Here is a 19,440-nt window from a genome sequence, read left to right as displayed (position 1 = left end):
AAAAAAACATTTTATGAACACGTCGAGTAAATCTTTATTTATGTTATTTTCAATGTATATTAATCATTATTACAAGACACCATTGTAGAATTACTCAAATAAAATTGAACGCAGATATTTTGTTTGTTTTCCCTGGCTCGACTACACCTACCTATGACGCCCGATTGTTTTCATGGCGAGTCGCTAGAAGGCGCTGTCCGGAATTACGTCACTAGCCTTGCGTTACCTGATTTTCTTCTCAGCAGTTTCTAAACGAAATTCAGTTTGAGACCATCATCACCGCAAAACGGTGATCCATGTCGATCTGAAAACAGATTCAACACAGTTGTCTATTTAAAATATTATTACGCGCGTTTATTTCTGTCAAATAAACACCAGCGGGATCTGGCGGTAATTTTTGAATCGACACGAACGAGTGTAAAGTTTTACGTTCCAAATTCAAAAAGAAAATATTGCAATTTTCAATTAGTGATGTGTTTACCCGACTATTGTTTATGTGTTGTTTTATGACGTGATAATACTTGAACATATTGTTTGTGGATTTTTAAACAGTTTGACGTCTAATTGACATTCAGCTGTTTTCTGAGATTTGACACTACTAAGGTAGGTACATAATTTGAATTCTTAATTTAAAATCATAGAGCAAAATTACTTGAACATAACGTCACCGGTATAAATACTCAGTTTTTACTCCTACTTAAAATATTCACTGTGATTTTGTTACATATTTGCACGTAAGTAGGTAGTTACTATTCAACGGACCAAAATGATAATATTATGAATAATAAACGAACCAAAAATAAAAAGTATTGCATTGTTTTAAATAATTAAAATCATTTATTTATTATTATTACAAGCTCGTTGTGCTCTAGCATTTTGATCAGTCTAGAAACAGAAAAATTAATTCGAGCCAACCTTGAGTTTGCGCATAAAAAAAAATTAATTATCAAATCCTCAATTACAAATACCGCAGCCATTCATTCAATATCTGCCTAGCACATACTTATCAATAGTTTGGATCTATGGTACCAGATGTTTTATTGGGTTTGGTTATTAGCCATACACGTGTCCCATTGGACCAATTCCACGTGGGCGATTTAAAAAGATATTACATAATTCAAAAAATAACATGCAGATGTTACCAATTCAGCAGAATTATAACCTGCATCTGGCTTATCTAAGTAAGTATAGTACTGTCAATTTTAACAATAGGATGAATATAATTCCTACCCACATTCGATTGCTGAAATTCATAAATTACCTATAATAATATGTACCTAATGATTAAAAACTCTTTTTCTTCTTCCCAATATAAAATTTAACTTAATGAATGGCTAACTACAGTTCCTCGTTAAATTATTCACCACAACAAAATATCTTATCAGACTGTTCATTCAGACAAATAAATACACGGAAGTACAAAATTAATGTTGGCCTAAAAAGTTATTTTATTGTTATGATTTATTTTCGGTCGCTCGCAGAAAATTAGGTAAGTATGTAAGTACCTAGTTGTTTTAATGCCCGCCCCTAAATTCGTGTGTCACAGGTTCGAACCCCCCAGCTAAACTAACCGTAATTTTTCAATTTGTAACTAGGTATATCGATGTACTTACCTAATAGTTTGAACGAATGCATAACAACCATTCCTCTTAAAACAATAACCAGTTCTCCGCTCTGTGGCGGCTCATAGTATGCTCTTGTTTCAGAAACATGATTTAACTTTATTATTTTCGCGAGCTATGCCGGTAAACCAACCTACAATACGAGTAATACGACCCATTATTCAATTTAATTCTTTTTTTTTTTTTTTACATATTGTGGACATTACAAATTATAAGTTTAAGACGTTCACAACATGACATGAAACATTATTATAAAGAAGGGGGGAAAGGTAATAAAAGAGAACATATTAATATTATAAACATACAAAAGCAATGAAAATACAATTACACATCTATAGAAGTTCAAAGAAGTACACCGAGTTTGCTAAGAAGACCCTATTTTAAGAATTTATAAAATAGCGTCCACCTAAACTCACTCTCACGCAAGTGGAATATAATATCATGGAATATATGATATAATTATGAAGATGTGTCACTTCCTATACTTCTTCTACATGACCTTCTTGTATTACAATATTACAGAATGATTTAGGTACCTCCAGGGCCACATCTTCCAAAGGATGGATTTGAATTGAATTCATGAGTTTGGGTGACCCGGGTCCATTTTTTAAAAAACACGAAAAGTGTTAAAGCTGATGAAATCACTACTCTACGCAAAATTTGTATATAATGTCACGTTATGACAGGCAAAAATCGACGATTTTGCACGCGATATCCAAAATATTCGTTTTTGAAATACGTGTAATAGGTACCTATTAGGTATACATACCTACATACAGTAAAAAAGCGAAAATAATATTTGAAGTTGTTTCTCTGGGGGCCCCAATATGTATTAGTCCAAGGCCTTTTAAATGTAAATCTGGCTCTAAGTATCTTTGTTTGAATTGATAATAACAGAAAAAATATAATTTTCTGCATTGTTTGTAAATGAAAAATAAAATGACAGCCTGTTTTGACGATTTGCATCGGGTACTTACGAACCCACTATTTTTTACTAGTTTACTTTCATCTAAATAATACTATGATAAAAAGTTTGTAGACATAATATTGCAGTAAGTATTAACCGACTTCGCTCCTGGATGACCTTAAAAAATTGTTCACTTTCAAAGTAAATAATATGAAACATGCATGCAAGAGATGTGAGAAGTGTTTTAAATTTAAAAATGACGCGTGCATTGCATCCACATGTAAAATGACTCAGGAATTACGATATTTATTTCTACGTATGACATTCCGAAATTGCACTTGTAAATAAACCAAATGACTTTAGTTGTTCATCTGCATGGAATTTTAACAGCGGGTCATTTCATTAAAACTACATAGATGGGGTAACTTTGGCCCAAATTATTTTCTGTACGTAATATAATATCAGTGGGTCTATTCCATACACAAGGCGGTATCGAGGGTATTTTATCATATTTATGTATTAAGGTGGTCAATTGTTACAATAATACCCCGTTTACACGTGCATGGTTGTACTGTGCACAGTAAGAAAATGTATGGGGAAATATGTATTATCCTGCAGTTGGCAAGATTGCGTGCATAAATCAAACAAGATATGATTTATTGCGCGTAAGTAAGATTATTTTCGATTTGCGCCTGCGCAGTAGAGCGATAGAAAGCGAGATAGCGATAGAGAACATGCCGGTATAAAAACGAACTACTCATTTTGAGCTCCGATTTTCAATACGACCTGTCATATAGTAGTATAAAATGACAACCTCGCGTCTCGCTTACTCTTGAAGAATAAGATTGGAGAGACATTCAGCACTTTTACGTGTAAACAGTTATTGTCATGACAGTTTAAAATAAGCACAATTGCCGACAGTAATACCATGCACGTGTACAGGCACTTTAAGTTCACCTTCTCTAAACTGTCATAAAGTGCTATGTTATAACAGCCGGTCTATGTTTTAACAACAAATTGACGAGTTGATGACGAAAACGAAAAAACATGATTTTTCAGGAGAGAAAAAAAATTCCATCTTGGCTAATAATAAAAAATAGTAGGTATTTAAAAGGTATATTTTGTTAGTAAACTATAATATGAGACATGGTTTAAAGGTAGAAATGTTACAACATTATAACTAGAAGTATGAGAAAAAAATATTAAACAGAGCAACTCCTTGATATATTATTATGACATTTTTGTAAGAAAATCCCTGAGAAATCAATCATTTTTTAGTTATAAAAAAAGGATTTTATTTAATAATGGGACATGCTTAGAACAATAGGTACGAACATATAAACATTTAAAACTAAAACACTAATACCCTCTGGAACAAGACAAAAAGAACGGAAAGTGCATTACCGGCCATGGTCGAAAACTATATTTTTTTCTGAATAGGTACCTACATTATCATGATATTTATTTTGACTTTCCTTTAAAAAAAACCGGATACACCCGATTTACTATGTCCATTAGTTTGTTGTCTCAAGTCGCATCACTTCAAAGTCACAAATCAAACAAATAAATCTCCCACGACATTATATTTTGTTCTCACATTTTCGTCTCGTGGGCAGACAGAAAATGAAATAAAAGATATTGAAATGTCTGAAATAGATCCAGGAAGAAGGGCTATGTCAAACTTTACACTTAATGATGCTTTCAGAAATAGTTTCGATCGCGTTTGTCAAAAATCTAGAAGTAAGTTACTCCAATGGGTATATTTTATACTTATCGAACACTAAAGTGATAAATAGTATCAAAGTTAGGGTAGGTTTGTATCAAAATATTAGCACGTATTGTAACAATAAATTACACGAAGTTGGTTTTTATTTTTGCAATAAGTGCGATATTTTAACAGCAGCAAGATAGGTGCTGTTAAAATATAGCACTTATTGCAACAATAAAAACCAGCTTCGTGTAATTGTTACAATACGTGCTAATATTTTAATACAAACCTACCCTAAGTTTGATAATATTTATCATTTTATCACTTTAGCGGTCGATAAGTATAGAATAGACCCACAAGACTACTTTGGTACTCAATTTTTATTTTTTTAAGTTATACTTCTTTTGGGGCGTCCACAGTAATTTCTCAACATTCAATGAAAAGTAAGAAATAAAATTAAATACCTACCTACCTCATTTTATTCACATAGACAAGTGATTGTTTTTGTTTCGTCGATAAAGGTAGCTAATTAAAATATGGTTTTACAACACTGTCAGTGTTTCTTTTGATAATACGTTTACAGCTGATAACGTCACTTACTGCATAACTATTTAGGTACCCCTTTTAAACGTTTACATTCTAGATAGGTACGTTTGAAAAAAGTAATAATAATTCTTATTAGCATAAAGTCTTATCTTTTAATTTTCGCTATATAAAGCAGTGTTGATGTATTGTTTAAAACAGTTTCACCTCTTTTCCGGATGTCGCTGCAGTCGCTCATTATATTGTCAGTGTTGTCACTATTACAAGAGAAAAAAGCCCTAAAGAAATAACATTTTATTTTTTATTAGTACACATTACAAAAAAATATCGGAGTGTACTAATGTACGCGCGTTAGAATTATACTTCTTTGGCGAAACAAAACAAAAACAAAACGTGTGATAACCAAGATTCTTCGACTAGCTCTTAATTATCTTGTTAAATTACACACTCAAGAAAAAGGACCGCTTGTTGGAACGCCTTTGGTTTATGTCTATACACTTTAACTTATATTACTAAATTATATAATGGTTTCTCGTTGTTTTTATTTTTAAAGTACCAGATGTCAAGCTGACGTTTAATCGTTTGTTTACGTAAGGAATTGCAAATGGCCGACAATAATAAATTCGTTTCCTAGGCAACGGAACAATTCTTCGTACATATAATAATAAATTCGCTGCCTAGGCAACGGAATAAACTATAATATTATACTGTATAATCGTCACGATTACATTATCATACTGTGGCGTAAAGACCTACTTCTGTTTTTTTAATGTTTTAGAAATGCCGGTATTCAATAAGAAATACCGAAAAACCAGTTTTGACATTTTCATTCGGTACTGCAATCCCTACTTTCAGACGTTTACTTAGATTCATTCAGTGTTTATCTCTTCTTCGAACTATATATTTTGCCCATGGCAATCAATACAAAAAAAAGAACTCTTAATTGTTTATCTACAGTGAGTGCTAATACGGTTATTTACCAATTAAACTGGTCAATGAAGTAAACGAACCATATCTCATCGACCATTGAAAGGATTCAAAACAAAATATCACCAACACCATATACTGCTCGATAAGACTTGGCCGATTTTGATAGTAACTGCCCACTATAATCCCACCGACTATTAAGAAACTTCGAATTAAATGTATTATCGTGTGCCTATTAGAAGACAATGTAGTGCAGATCCGGTCTTTGGACGATTGGACTGATAGGGCCCAATCGGGCATCGCGGTGACAATGGTTTTGCAATAAAAAATGCAAGGATAATAAAGATGGGTTTTAATTTGATCGAAAACTTTCAGTAAGTACTTCCTTTCAACCATTTGAAACGCTGGTCGCTTGTGCAGCAGAATCACAACTCGAGAACGATACATATCTAATTAGGACCCCTTTTGCAAACCACATTCAAAATTATCTAATTAGCATCATGGGAGATACCAGTGGCGAAAGGTTGAAGTAGGCTGTTAAGATTCGACATAAATAATGCACATTAAACTTTCTAAGTTAAGTATTTGTTTTTATTGAACTAAGAGCGGAATGCAGAAATATTTGCCATAACTAAAATTTCCTTAGCAAAAAACACTATGCAGAAACATTGTCCTTAGTTAAGATCATTTCTATTGAAAATAATACCATATTTAAAAATTCTCTTTCCTATAGTTTAGGTAAATTATTTTATAATTGTTAAACGATGATAAAAATATGACAACTGCATTTTATGAATGCAATGACTATAAATACATATTAATATTTAATTATAATACTCTTATGTTTCCGTTATAAGTCATTATACGTGATTCCACAGGCACCGCAAGATATTTTTTTAACATGGTAACACTAGCGTCAAGTGTCATTATATCACCTGGTATCTTGTATTTCTGCGGGCTGGCGTATAAAAGTAAAATAATATTCTGGTTAAAAAAATAATATTCTAAGTTCATGCCAAACGAATTAGCACTATCAATATCCATATTGAGATACATTGTTAAATGAATTTGAGTGTATGGACTGTTTTATAGACATGCGAATTTATTTTGACAGCAGCTGTCAGTGGTAAATGGTAATACAGAAGGGGGCGTGTTCATAACAAAAGTAGTCTATGGTTAAGGATTCCTTAACTCTATACTCAGGATTGTCTATAGTTAAGTCATGCTTTTCGGCGACTTATCCTTAGGATCGAAATCTTAGATTGTGCATTCCGCTATAAGACTATAATTTACATGTGGTGTTGGTTTGTTTTTAAAAATCAATTAAAATTAAACCTTCTCTTAACCAAAATAATTGTGCACACTTTTTCATTCATACTTATTTGTTTTTTGTTGAATAATTAAGAATACATATTACACTTGTTGGTTAAAATATAATTATATCTATAAAATATCCAGAATTATGTCTGATTTAATGGCATAATTTTAGATATTTTGTAGATAGACTAGTATTTTTTGACTATTATCTATTATGCCATGGTTTCGCAGGGTTTAATTGAATTTAAAAAAAAAAAACTAACCAACACCATCAGCTGTAATTTGTAGTTTTAGTTCAATGAAAACAAAAAATACATATGATTGACAAAATTTAGTGTGCACTATTTATGTTGGATCATAACAGCCTACCTCCATTCTTCGCCACTGGGAGATATACTATAATCTACAAAACAATATTGTTGGACAGTTAGACGAATAAAAGCAGCCGTCTTGCAATTTCATTTGTTAATTATTAATGGTTACCTACTTAAGAAGCTTTTTTGAAGAAGAAATTTTGAATGGTTATGAAAAAGTGCTGATGATAAGGCAAGAATAATTTGATTTTGATTCATCATCATTAGCCGAGGGTAATCCAATGCTGGATATAGGTCTCCCTTCACTTTTCTCGGTTTCTAGTCTTTCGCTGCCACTATTTTATCAGTTTGTCTGTCTTGCGGGCTTGCGGGCTTGTCGTTTAGTGCCCAGAGTAGCACTGTTGTCCACTCGACCTCTATTATATTCTGTACTCATGTCTGCTTCTTGGTTAGTTAAGTAATACAACTGGTTTACTATCGTTATAAATAATGAAGCTTTAAAAACAGTTTTTTCAAGTAAACCATTCACACTGACGATACTAAACCCCTCAACTATTTTTTGATGGTAAAATAATATTCGTCGTGCCTTATAACCTAGGCGCTCAGCACACATGCTCCAGTTGGGCACACTTGCTGGAACCGGCCCTGTTGCAGCGTTTGATGTTAATGTTTCATTTTACCAAGTGAAAACGAATTAGTTCTAAAGAAGACTTTGTTACACTTAATAATGTTGGTGTACTAATTATGCGGTCACTCGTTAATTCATGATGATGTGTTAAAAGGCATTTCCGAATGGAACTGACCATAGACAAATTTAATTGGCAACGTTGAAAATCATGTGGTTACATCAGTGCTGAGATCTTTTTGATAATAATATGCATTCTCGTCTTGTCTGTAGAGCTTGTGATTTCTCGAAAATTCTTGAGGTTCTCGAGAAATTGACGTTAATATGGAATTACCTCTTGCCGATTTTATAATGTTTATTAGCTTTTTCTGACATTTTTTTCTTTTCCAGAAATTCCATCCAGGATAAAGGTCGAGAATTTTTTTAAGCACTCCGCTTGAGAGAAGTCGAGAGCTTGTTTTCTTTTAATCAAAAAAAACTCGAATATCTCATTGAATTCTCGATGTTTCGGAAAATTGATTTCTCGAGATTCGGGATGGCAACCTCTACGTTTGTAGATACTTACCATAGTCACCGATGGTAACACCACAGTTTTCTGACTGCATTTCCGATAGTGTGTAGGTATATCGGACCTCCGCATACGCCATAATATTATAGCGTTCGGGTGCTACGGAATTCGAAATGCCCACAGGGAGCCGTCGCGACTCGGGAATATTCTCATCCCGTTTATTACCTCACCGCGCCTCATTGTTTTCCCGCCAAACCTTGCGGCATGCATTCTTGTTGCCCAGATAGTCCTCACTTTAATTCTAATACCTACTCATCGGTGAGATACTAAACTACAAATCCGTGCGATCTGTCGCGTCCTCAAGTAGGGCATCGTGTGCGCATAGTTACATGTGCGAATGGTTACATGTAAATTGTGCGTAAAAAATTTCACCGTGGCACAGTTCGCCGTGAGCTTTTTTCATATCGGAAAGAGATGATCGTATACTATACGGTCTTCAATTTTAATAGATTCAATATGAACATTAATTCAATTTTCATATCTGATTTTAGCAAAATTCATCAATTCAAGAATGAAAACCTAACCTAACCTAACAAATAATCCAGTATATCGGCTATTTTCAAAAAAAATTGCTGCTCTCTTCCCGTAAAGTGTAAACCGACAAGAACCGTGTTTTATTTAAACATGAATTTTATGTCAGTACTATACGACTTAAAGAGGTTGGACGGTCTTTAATATAAGTACGGCCATAATATATTTCCGATATAACATTTCACAGTAAAGTATTATACGGCGAACTGCATACGTATCTACAAGTTTCCGGACACGAATATGAATACCTCCTAAATCTAAATAATTCTAAGGACATTTTGTATGCTTATCTGAGTAAAATGAACCGATTTTCGGTTTGTAATGTTTGTATTACTAACCCGTATAATATGTCCAATTTTTCGACTTCGAAATAACCTGATCGGAAACCGTAATCCGAAATGTGCAGCATTCCTGCATTTTAAATAAGTCACCCTATTAAAAAATCGTAAATGTCTTTTAGTCTAATCCACGCATCTTCATGGCTCCATGAGTAACTAAAAGAATGTATGATTCAATCCGATATCCCGAGAAAGCGCTAGGACATTCTGGTGACTGACTGGCTTATGATGTGCTCACTAGCTCAGAGCTTCCCAACCGACATGTCGTGAAATTGCATTTGATTTTCGTTATAAATCATACAAAATTCTGATTAAAATTTTTACATTTTTATTAAATTTGTTCTAAATGATAACGTATATGACAAAAACGAAAAAGTCGCCTGCGACGTAATTTTCTTTTATGTTAATTAACATTTTTCATTTTAACTGAACAATCTAAGCAAATCTCAAACAACATTATTGTTATACAAGCATACATACATAACATAGTTCAATCAAATCGATTCAGATATTGATATATTCCACTTACTTGAGGATGAGTATTATAGGTGGACGTTGTTTTTTAACTTTATAATATAGGGTCTACTTACCTCATTTGGCACACTTCCATATAGAGTTTCTTCTTCATAGCTTTGCATTCCCGGCTCTAGGATGAAAATGATATAAGTAATAAATTCTAAAACTATTTTTTTTACATATATTATATATTTATTTTCTTATTACTACATTTATAAATATAAGCAAATAATACTTTATTAATATAAATAATATTTGATCTAATTTTATTGGAAGTAATTAGACGAAGAGGCGAATCAGCGTAGTAAAAAGTGCAAAGTTATAAAACGAATACTCTAGCTACGAGTACTTTATAATTTTTGCATTTACTTTGTTTTTTAATACTATTTCAATACAATTTCTTTGTTTTTTCATGTCAAATTGTGAACGTCTTGAATTATAATTTGTCATATTTCACTATGGCTACCATTTCGCCCATACCAAAAATGTTGTGGAATCACCATCAAATGACATAAAAATCATGATACCGTCTAGTTACAATCCAAACCCTTCGATCTGATCATTTCTTAGAGTGAAATGCGCAAAATATGTATTATTAATATTATTATACTTCACGGCACTTCTTTTAAATTTAAGAAAACTTTTAACTTTAAGGCATAAAGGCATAAGACTTGCGGGGCGCTCGCGCATATTCTATGTGAATCATCGAAAATACAACGTAATCAAATACGCCAGCGCACACTGGATTTGATGACGCATTGTGCCCGCGTGCGCCATGATTCATCGTTTTTTGGCTTCTCAGCGATACGAATTAACGAAAATACAACGTAGTCCATTCATCGAACACGGCAAGCAAAATCGCGCTCCTCGAAGCGTCGTCGATAGACGGGCGAGAAGCCATTATTTAATAACAGTGAACCCATTGTTTAGTTTGCTGCGTGTCCAATATTTCGCTGCTAGAATGATGTCGTCGTGAATATTAATTACAAGCCCCGAGAAATAATATAATATTTTTATTGCTTTTTTATGAGAGACGCTGATAATAATAATTATTTTGTGCTTCTTGGGCCCCTTATTACATAGGTGAAAGGTAATGCGCGGGTGGGAGGGGGCCTACTCAGTAGTGAGCGCACCGAGCGCTTTTTTGGTGGCCTTTATGCCTAAAACTTAAGTAGGCCGTAACGCGAAACGGGTTGAGAAGCACTGCACGTCCAACTTACCTGCTGAGTGTCCACTTTGACCGTAAGTTAGGTCATGGGATTTCCTTTTATGGACACACTGCTTTCCTTCAAATGAATCATGTTGTTATTATGTAATAAAAAATAATACTTATACCACAAGCCAGTATGCCTACGTTCACAAGCATGTAATAATATTATATTATGCTATATAGTATATATTATGTAAGTACTTACAAACTTATTGTAAATCAAAATTAATTGCTATTTTCCAGCTTAATAGGCACCTGCGTATTATGTTATAATCTTATATTTTATCATCAGCTGGGGTCGACCCACTACTGGATAAAGGCCTCCCCTAGCTCCCTCAAAATTTCTTCAATTTATCACTTAAATGGTGTAGATTTTCAATTCTTTGTGAAAGATATACACAATATTATTTAGTACCTACTTATTCCACATACAGCGGCCCTCGTTGCCCACGTTTACATAAGACACTGAGCTCTCATCCTGGGACTCCGGATTCAACCCAGCGAGGTCACAATATATTTATGTAGTTTTATCAAAGACTGTGTTCGTTTCACTTATACCACTATACTACTTTCATTGTGCCTCATGGCTTGTTATAGTGTTAAAAAGAATGTATAATAATATGTATATTTCTTTTCATTACCTACATACCTATTATCAGTGACGTCCCGTGGGGGAAGGCAGAATGAGCGTCGCTTGGGGGCGGCACTTACTTGGAGGGCGGCAAACCGAGGAAAATCATTTGGTATATATTGAAATAACTACCTAAACTGAGTACTCAATAACGAAAATATCTTTCCTTTCAAAAATTCAGCTCACTGGTTGGAAACAAAATGTATTAATTGGCATAAAAGGTTTAACATGACTTAAATTTTTGTCATGTTTGCGATGTCTAGTTTACTTTCGTTGCCCTTCGATGCCCTTGGTGACCAGAAACAATACGAGCACGGATATTAAAAAAATATTGTATAAAAAATGGGGCGGCATTATGGCGCTGCCCAGGGGCGGCATTTTGTCTAGGGACGTCACTGCCTATTATATATATAATTTTAAATGATCAGGGCCGATTTCGTCCACTTCAATATTCAAATTCAAGTTTATTTATTAACTATTTATTTTATTTAGTGAAATTTACAACTTACAAATTCTAGACGTTCAATAGCAACACTATTCTATACAGTGTACAGACTACAATATATTGGTAACACCATCTGATCGTCTTCAATTAATAATTTGTTCGACTCTTATCTATTATTATGTTGAAATTGATTAATAATTGAATGCAGAATGTACACAAATCATAACCTACTATTACAGAGGAGAAAGAGTGTTTAATAAAAACAACAAATCTCTTATTCTCGATGTCATTCAACAGGTGGTTGTTTGTCATGTGCTATTTTAGTAATGAGTAGGTAATGTGTCTAAATAAAGATAAATTTCTGCTAAAATTCTTTTTAATTAAAGAATTAATCCGTTCCCAGAATTTAAATAAATGTGTCACAACATTAGCAAACTTAATTAAGTAACTATCTATGAATTGCGGTTGATTGCAAATAAGGGATACTATGTCATAGGAACATTCATACATTTTACAAGTGACTAACAGTGACTTAATCAATTCATAATACACCATACGGCAATGATGTAACACGAATCAACTCATAGAGGTGGTCATTCTAATTTTATAACAACAGATTCATAATTTAATTTAACCTTCTCCGTGTCATCTTCCTATTCTGTTCTGTCTATTATCTGGGGTCCTTATGAAGTTTGCTACAAACTTAATTTAGAGCGCGTCCAAAAGAAATTTCTTCGATTACTTTATTTTAAGACATATAACTACAATTATCCCTTTAATAATAATTCGTCAAACGATTACTTTCCAACTGCCTTTCTACAAGGCATGCTCACTTTTCACTCTCTTGAATCTCGTATGTCACTTTCTGCTCTTGAAACATTTTTGCCTGCTATCACGAGGATTGTTTCTAATCCTGGCGTCCTAAAGAATTTAAATTTATATGCGCCTGTCAATTACCTACGTGGTCGCAGCCATGACCTATTCTGGGTCAGAACTGTTTCCTCGAGCAATCAGCAAGCATATCAGGCAGTGACTTCCCTAGACGAAATGCCGCCTCTAGGCAGTGCCAAAATGCCGCCACATTTTTTGTATACAGTACTTTTTATCATTCTCGCATGACTGCAATATCTAAGCAATATATTATATGGATACATTACTAACAAGATAATATATCTCTGCTTCAATAGACAATATTACGAGTCTACGGTTTCAGATAGGTACAGTTAAAAATACACTCGACAACTTCCTAAACTCGCGAGTGACTGGCAAACATATTTGGATAAATTTTAAATTAGGCATGCACGTGTCATTGCTGTTCACCAAGAACATGGCGTCCAAAGAAATCGGAAGTAAACTACACATCGCGAACCCGACAAAAAATAAAGTCCTGTTAAAACTTTTATAGTACCCAATTAATACATTTTGTTTCCAACCAGTGAGCTGAATTTTTTAATGGAAAGATATTTCCGTTATTACCAAGTTTGTGTAGCTATTTATATATATATATACCTAATGATTCTCCTCGATTTGCCGCCCTTTGGGTAACTGCCGCCCCCAAGCGACGCTCACTCTCCCTACCCCCACGGGACGTCGCTGATATCAGGGATCATTAGCGAGGGGTGCAAGATTAATAAATGCAAATATTATATAATATATAGAACTTTATTTTATTGTATAAAATTGTTTATGTTTTCTTTTATTATTATTATTACTACTTATTGTTCTCCTTCTTCGCTCTTGTGAGAGTAATATTTGTTATAATGTAAATCTCATGTTGTGAACGTTCTGAATTTTGATTTGTTATGTCCACAATGTTTTGTTTTCTTTAATAAATAAATCTTCTTCCTGATGCTATGTACGTTTTGGCATTCCCTAGCAACCGCCAGTTTTCTTCGTTTGCCTTCAGGTTTCAACAAACTCAGTTTTTAGTAGGTGCTTGAATAAGCTTACCAAATGAGCGAAACACGTGTCGTAGAAACAATATCTATACATGGCGAATAGCGAGAGACAACGTATTTTATGAAGCATCATGAATTGCCAGATTACTACCAGAAACTTTGAATCTCCTGAAAATAACATTTAACTAATTCTTCCTTATGTAATATATCGTATTTTACACAGGTGTTCCGGTTCATACAATACAAAAATCTAACAAAATCGTTTTTTTTTAATACATATATGTATAGAATTAGATAAGTAACAGTGTTAATATTTTCGTAAAATTATCAAGCGCTCCGGTTCGTAAAATTTTCCATTTCGAGCGCTGTCAGTGTACTTAATTTATTTTGTGAAACGATGTTGAATAATATTATGACACATTTGAAAACGCCATTTGGTGAAGAAGCAGACATTTTTAAATAATATTACATGATAAAAACGTTTTGATGAAATGTGTCTTTTTTTTAGACATTTTGGCTTGCCCCTTGTCCATATGGCGCGATTTGACTCCAGGTACCGGTGGCCTCATTCAGCCGTCCACGTGCACTCGTGGCGTGTCATCTCTCGTGCGGAAACCGCGATCGCTCGCCAGACTCTCGAGTACGCGCGTTGCGCCTCGAAGAGCCTGTAATGTCGGCCGCCTCGCCAAAAATATATCTTGCCAGTATATTGCGACATATTAAATGTCAAGTGAGCCGTGAGTCACGATTGAGTTGTCGGTCTATCTTCTCGCACTCGCGCTTGTTTTGTATGCTTATTCTAGCTTGTACACTGCCAAATGCATCGCGTTATATGGACGCAGCACATATTTGGTACTTGCGCGTAGGAGTCGTTTCACACAGGACACCTGTGTCTAGCCACCGGTGTGTCAAGATGCCGTATTTACACATAAATGAATGGGCGCGTTCAGACGGAGACACACGAGTGTCGCGTTCATTTATATTTAAATGCGATATCTCGACACACCGATGGCTAGACACAGGCGTCTCGTGTGAAACGGGTCTAAAGCGCGGTGAGACACGCGGCATCTGGACAAGGCCCAATTCTTGGCCACGGTGGTCGGGCGGGCAGCGGTATGGCAGCGGCGTGTATAACTCAAACGTCTAACCGTGTGTGAAATGCCCAAAAAAAGACGTTGTCTACGAACATTGTATTCTAGCACACTACTACTGTGTTCTAGCACATATTGTCCGACACAATAAATCGGCGATAACAGGAAATCGCCGTAATCGCATGTCGAAGTCTTTGTGTATTTGAATAATGTATCGGCTCTCCTTTTATATGCTACCACTTTTCTTTTTCGCAATAAACCAAAAAGGTTACTTATAATAATTCTAATATCACTTCTGACTGTTTTAGACATATTTTTATTATAAAAAGCTTCAAATTACGTAAATTGACAGATCCGTACACCACGGAAGATAAATTTGGGGGTGTTCCTCGTTTGAAAACGGAAGTGTGATTAGGTGCACTGAAGGGAATTTGTTAATTCACAGCTGTTTTAATACGTAGACAAGAAGTTCTTGTTCGACAGTAGGGTTGCATATTTTTTTGCCCACGGGCAGCTGCACTTCTCGCAGCGGTCCTAAGTGCAGCGCTCTAAATGGAAAAGTTTACCAACCGGAGCGCACGACAGTTTTCTGAAGAACAATACATAGTTAGCATAGTTAGAAGACATATTTATCAATTTTTTTGTGTATTTCATAAAAATAAGTATGTTATATTTTTTATTATATGGCCTATCCAGCTCAGACGGTCAAATTATTTTTTCCACGAGACGGAGCGATAATTTTACCGACTTCAGGAACAGGAACGGCGCTCCGGTGCGCTCCGATCATTTCGAGCCCTGCCTAAGTGTGTCCTGTTCTGCAGAATTACTTGCATATTAACAAACGGTTCGCAGTAATTAGTGCGAACCGTCATAATAACAAAAGTTCAATCGTGCAAACATTGAAGAGTGATCTTTCTACAGTGTCTTTTGTATTGGGCGCAAGTAGAACGGCGAACAGCGGTGTCTAAAAATAATAATATTGTAAAGACTACAGTGGGCGGACGGTGGGCGGAAGCCGACGCCTTGTAGCTTGGGCGCTTGGCTTTATATAGAATCTGTGACCGCCAAGAGAATGATAGGTTAGCTTCGTTTCAAAGGTAGATAATATACCTATACAAACGTCTACTCATCGCTGCGTTATGGCTTTTTGAAAAATACCTGTATTTCCCAGTCAACTTTTAACTGTGACAAGAGCTGCAGGTAAAGCGTCGATGCACCGCCATCTTTAGATTAATAAAGCCTGAGCATAACTTTTTGCATAAGCAACGAGTGGTCCACTTTTCAGCTGTCAAAATCAGATCCCAGATTGCTTGACATATTGATTCGCTCTTTCTCGTTTCAAATTGAATTCTAAAAAATTCTCAAATCAAATATATTAACTATCAGTGTTATTAATAAATAATATACATTCCTGTTATTCATCAGCTGTCAAAGTCAGAATAGTCCTTCACACAAAAACCGGTGGTAATATCCAGATTTCCAAAAAATATGTAGCGTTGATCTATCTATGCATTACATTTGTAGAAGGTGTGTTAATGCTAGTCTATTATTTATCATGTAACGTATCCATTCAAATCAAACCATTCCCAATGTGAACACGAGAGACGCGTCAGTATGAGCACTATATAGAACAATGACAGGCAATGACAGTTCACACATAGACAACAACGGGAGGGGCGGAAAAAGTAGGACCAGTCGTTGTGAATGTATCGGCTTTCTACTTGAGGAGTCGGCAATGGTCGATGACATTGAGCTACTTGACAAGCTGCTAGTCGGCGAGTTTAAAAGCGGGCGAGTCAGCTGGTGCGATTGTGATGATGACACACAAAACTTTCCACTCACTTAGAAGCCAAAAGCTAGCGACTATTTTGACAGGACGTAATTTTTTTACCGGGACGTCGCCACTATCGCTCTACTGCGCAGACGCAGATAGGCCCACACGCCAGCGTGTAGCGTGTAAAGTAGACCGGCTTTCAACTTTTCTCGGTATATTGTTTACAATCTGCTTGTTAGCTTGTTCGATGATGACACTGGGCGAGTTTACAAGCAGATTGAATAATATAATACGTACATCCGTAACAAAACGGAGCTATCTCGGAACAAGGCATAATATAACGAACGGATGTTGTGGTGTTATGTAGTTGGAATAGATCAGCAGGTAAGTAGGTGTCTATCTAAAACGGTTGACTTTCTCAATATTTTGTACATCACTAATTAAAGGCTAATCTGTATTAAAGAGATCACATACAAAGAGATCTATTTGTAGTATTTACCCCTTTTGTGCAGTCTATTTCCTCCTACCACCCCGTTACTTCTAGCGCCCATTTTATTGACCAATGTTCTTTGGATCCATGAAGTCGGTGGTGAAATAAATTTTTCTTTATTATTTTAATTATTGACCCAGAGTTTTCTACGATCACGGAAACAACCTTTTCGGTCAACGATATCTATACTAACAATTACTTTATAAGCAGCTATTATCGTTGTAATTTAAAAAATACACCTACAGACAAATTTGTGTTTTTTTTTTACATTTTTTGTGCCACTTATAAAAATAAATTATGTTACTAAATATTGCAGTTATGCACACTAAACTTTGTCAGTTATACGTATTTGTTTTCATTGACATAAGACTACAATAATTTACAGTAGTTGATGTTGGTTAGTTTTTAAAATTCAATTAAACCCTGCGACAACCTAGCCATAATAGAATATAATAGTCTAAGAATACTCGTCTATCTATAAAGTATCTAAAATTATGCAATTAAATCATACATAACTTTGGATATTTTATAGATAAAAGAACTCTTTTTATCGATTACGGTTTGGTTAAGCATGGGTATGGGTTAATGAATTTTAAAAATCTAACCAATACCACCTGTAATATATATCCAGCGAAGACAATTAAGTATGACTGTAAAAGTGTGCACTATTTTTGTCGGATCGCCCATTACATACCTAAACTATTATGGTTTGGTTCAGGCAGGATTTAATTCAATTTAAAAAATTAAATTGCAAAGCAAATTGTATTCTTAGTTCAACGAACCCAATTAAGTATGTCTGACAAACTTAAGTGTGCACTATTTATGTCGAATTTTAGCAGCCTACCTCCACCCTTCGCTACTGTTGAATACATACTTATAATTAAAAATGTTTTTCAAAATATATATTGAACAATCCTTTAGTAACAAGTATTCGCCACTGTTGTACGGCAAACGGTACCTTGTAAAATGTGTAAGTCCTACAGTGGTGCATACATATATGGACATGTAACCAACTTCTTACATACTATCGCATACTTCAGAGGTCGTGAACCTTTATCGAGTTGGCAACCAAATAAATAACTAATCAATAAGACAACATGCAATCTTAAGCTGTCAACGGGATACAATCCGTTAAATGTTTTGAATATAATAGAATCCAACTAATAATTATGAAGTTGTGAAATTCAAGTGTTCTTCTTGGTCATTCCTCGTGGCTGAGGATTGTGAGCACCTTGGAATATTGTAATATTTTGAGTGACAAGGACTTTCCACCCCTCTCGACCCTCTGCTTCTCTAAGGGCAGAGTGAAGGCAATCCTCAACCAGCTCCTTCGCTTAGTCGCTCCCACCAGCACCATCTGCAAATTGTATTCATAGTTAAATTTAAACAAATAAGCATGACTGACAAAGTTTAGTGTGCACCATGTATGTCGAATCTTAGCAGCCTACCTCCACCCCTCGCCACTACTGTCAAGTCTTCTACGCCCGCTGCATACGCTGATCCTGTTACATCACGTAACTACTTATTTCGTATTGACTTGTCATTGCAGATACTTTATTAAAAATCTTTATTTTCTGTTTCTCTTCCTTACAATACTTCTACATTTCGTATGCTTTCGCAAAGGTTTAGGCATTTTAATTTTAATAAAACTCTACCCAATATCTAGCACACATTGATTACGGGAGTGGGAAATGTAGTAACGAAAGACAAATGCGGGAGAGGGTTTTAGTTCCATAAACGACCGTAGTGACGTAGAATACTTGATATTATAGAAGTCGCACTTTAGGTGAAAACGCTAAATCTAGCATCACAACTCGTGGGGCCATGAGAAATGGCAAAGGGCCCGAGAAAATAAGTGGTGAATTAATTATGTGACTATTAAGTAAATATTGCAAGCGATATACTCGCTCATATTGGAAAAATGCACAAAACAGTTTAATAAATAAAATCCCGATAGGCTATTCCCCAATACACTACATTTTGAC

General features: G+C 34.9%; 1 protein-coding gene across 1 annotated transcript in view; it reads left to right on the top strand.

The window, feature by feature from the left end:
• Positions 1-228: 228 nt before the first annotated feature.
• LOC147070364 (uncharacterized) overlaps positions 229-19,440 on the top strand; it is a 55,133-nt gene continuing 35,921 nt past the window's right edge. Inside the window, exon 1 of the mRNA XM_085949689.1 lies at positions 229-603. The gene's annotated coding sequence lies outside the window, so the exon portion shown is untranslated. The remainder of the gene's footprint in view (positions 604-19,440) is intronic.

The sequence above is a fragment of the Rhyacophila brunnea genome, unplaced genomic scaffold (genome assembly GCF_057557595.1).
Source record: "Rhyacophila brunnea isolate RB1 unplaced genomic scaffold, BYU_Rbru_1.0 scaffold_22, whole genome shotgun sequence".
Taxonomy (NCBI): Eukaryota; Metazoa; Arthropoda; class Insecta; order Trichoptera; family Rhyacophilidae; genus Rhyacophila; species Rhyacophila brunnea.
Note: the sequence above shows the minus strand (reverse complement) of the source record. Positions and strands in the feature narration are given on the sequence as shown.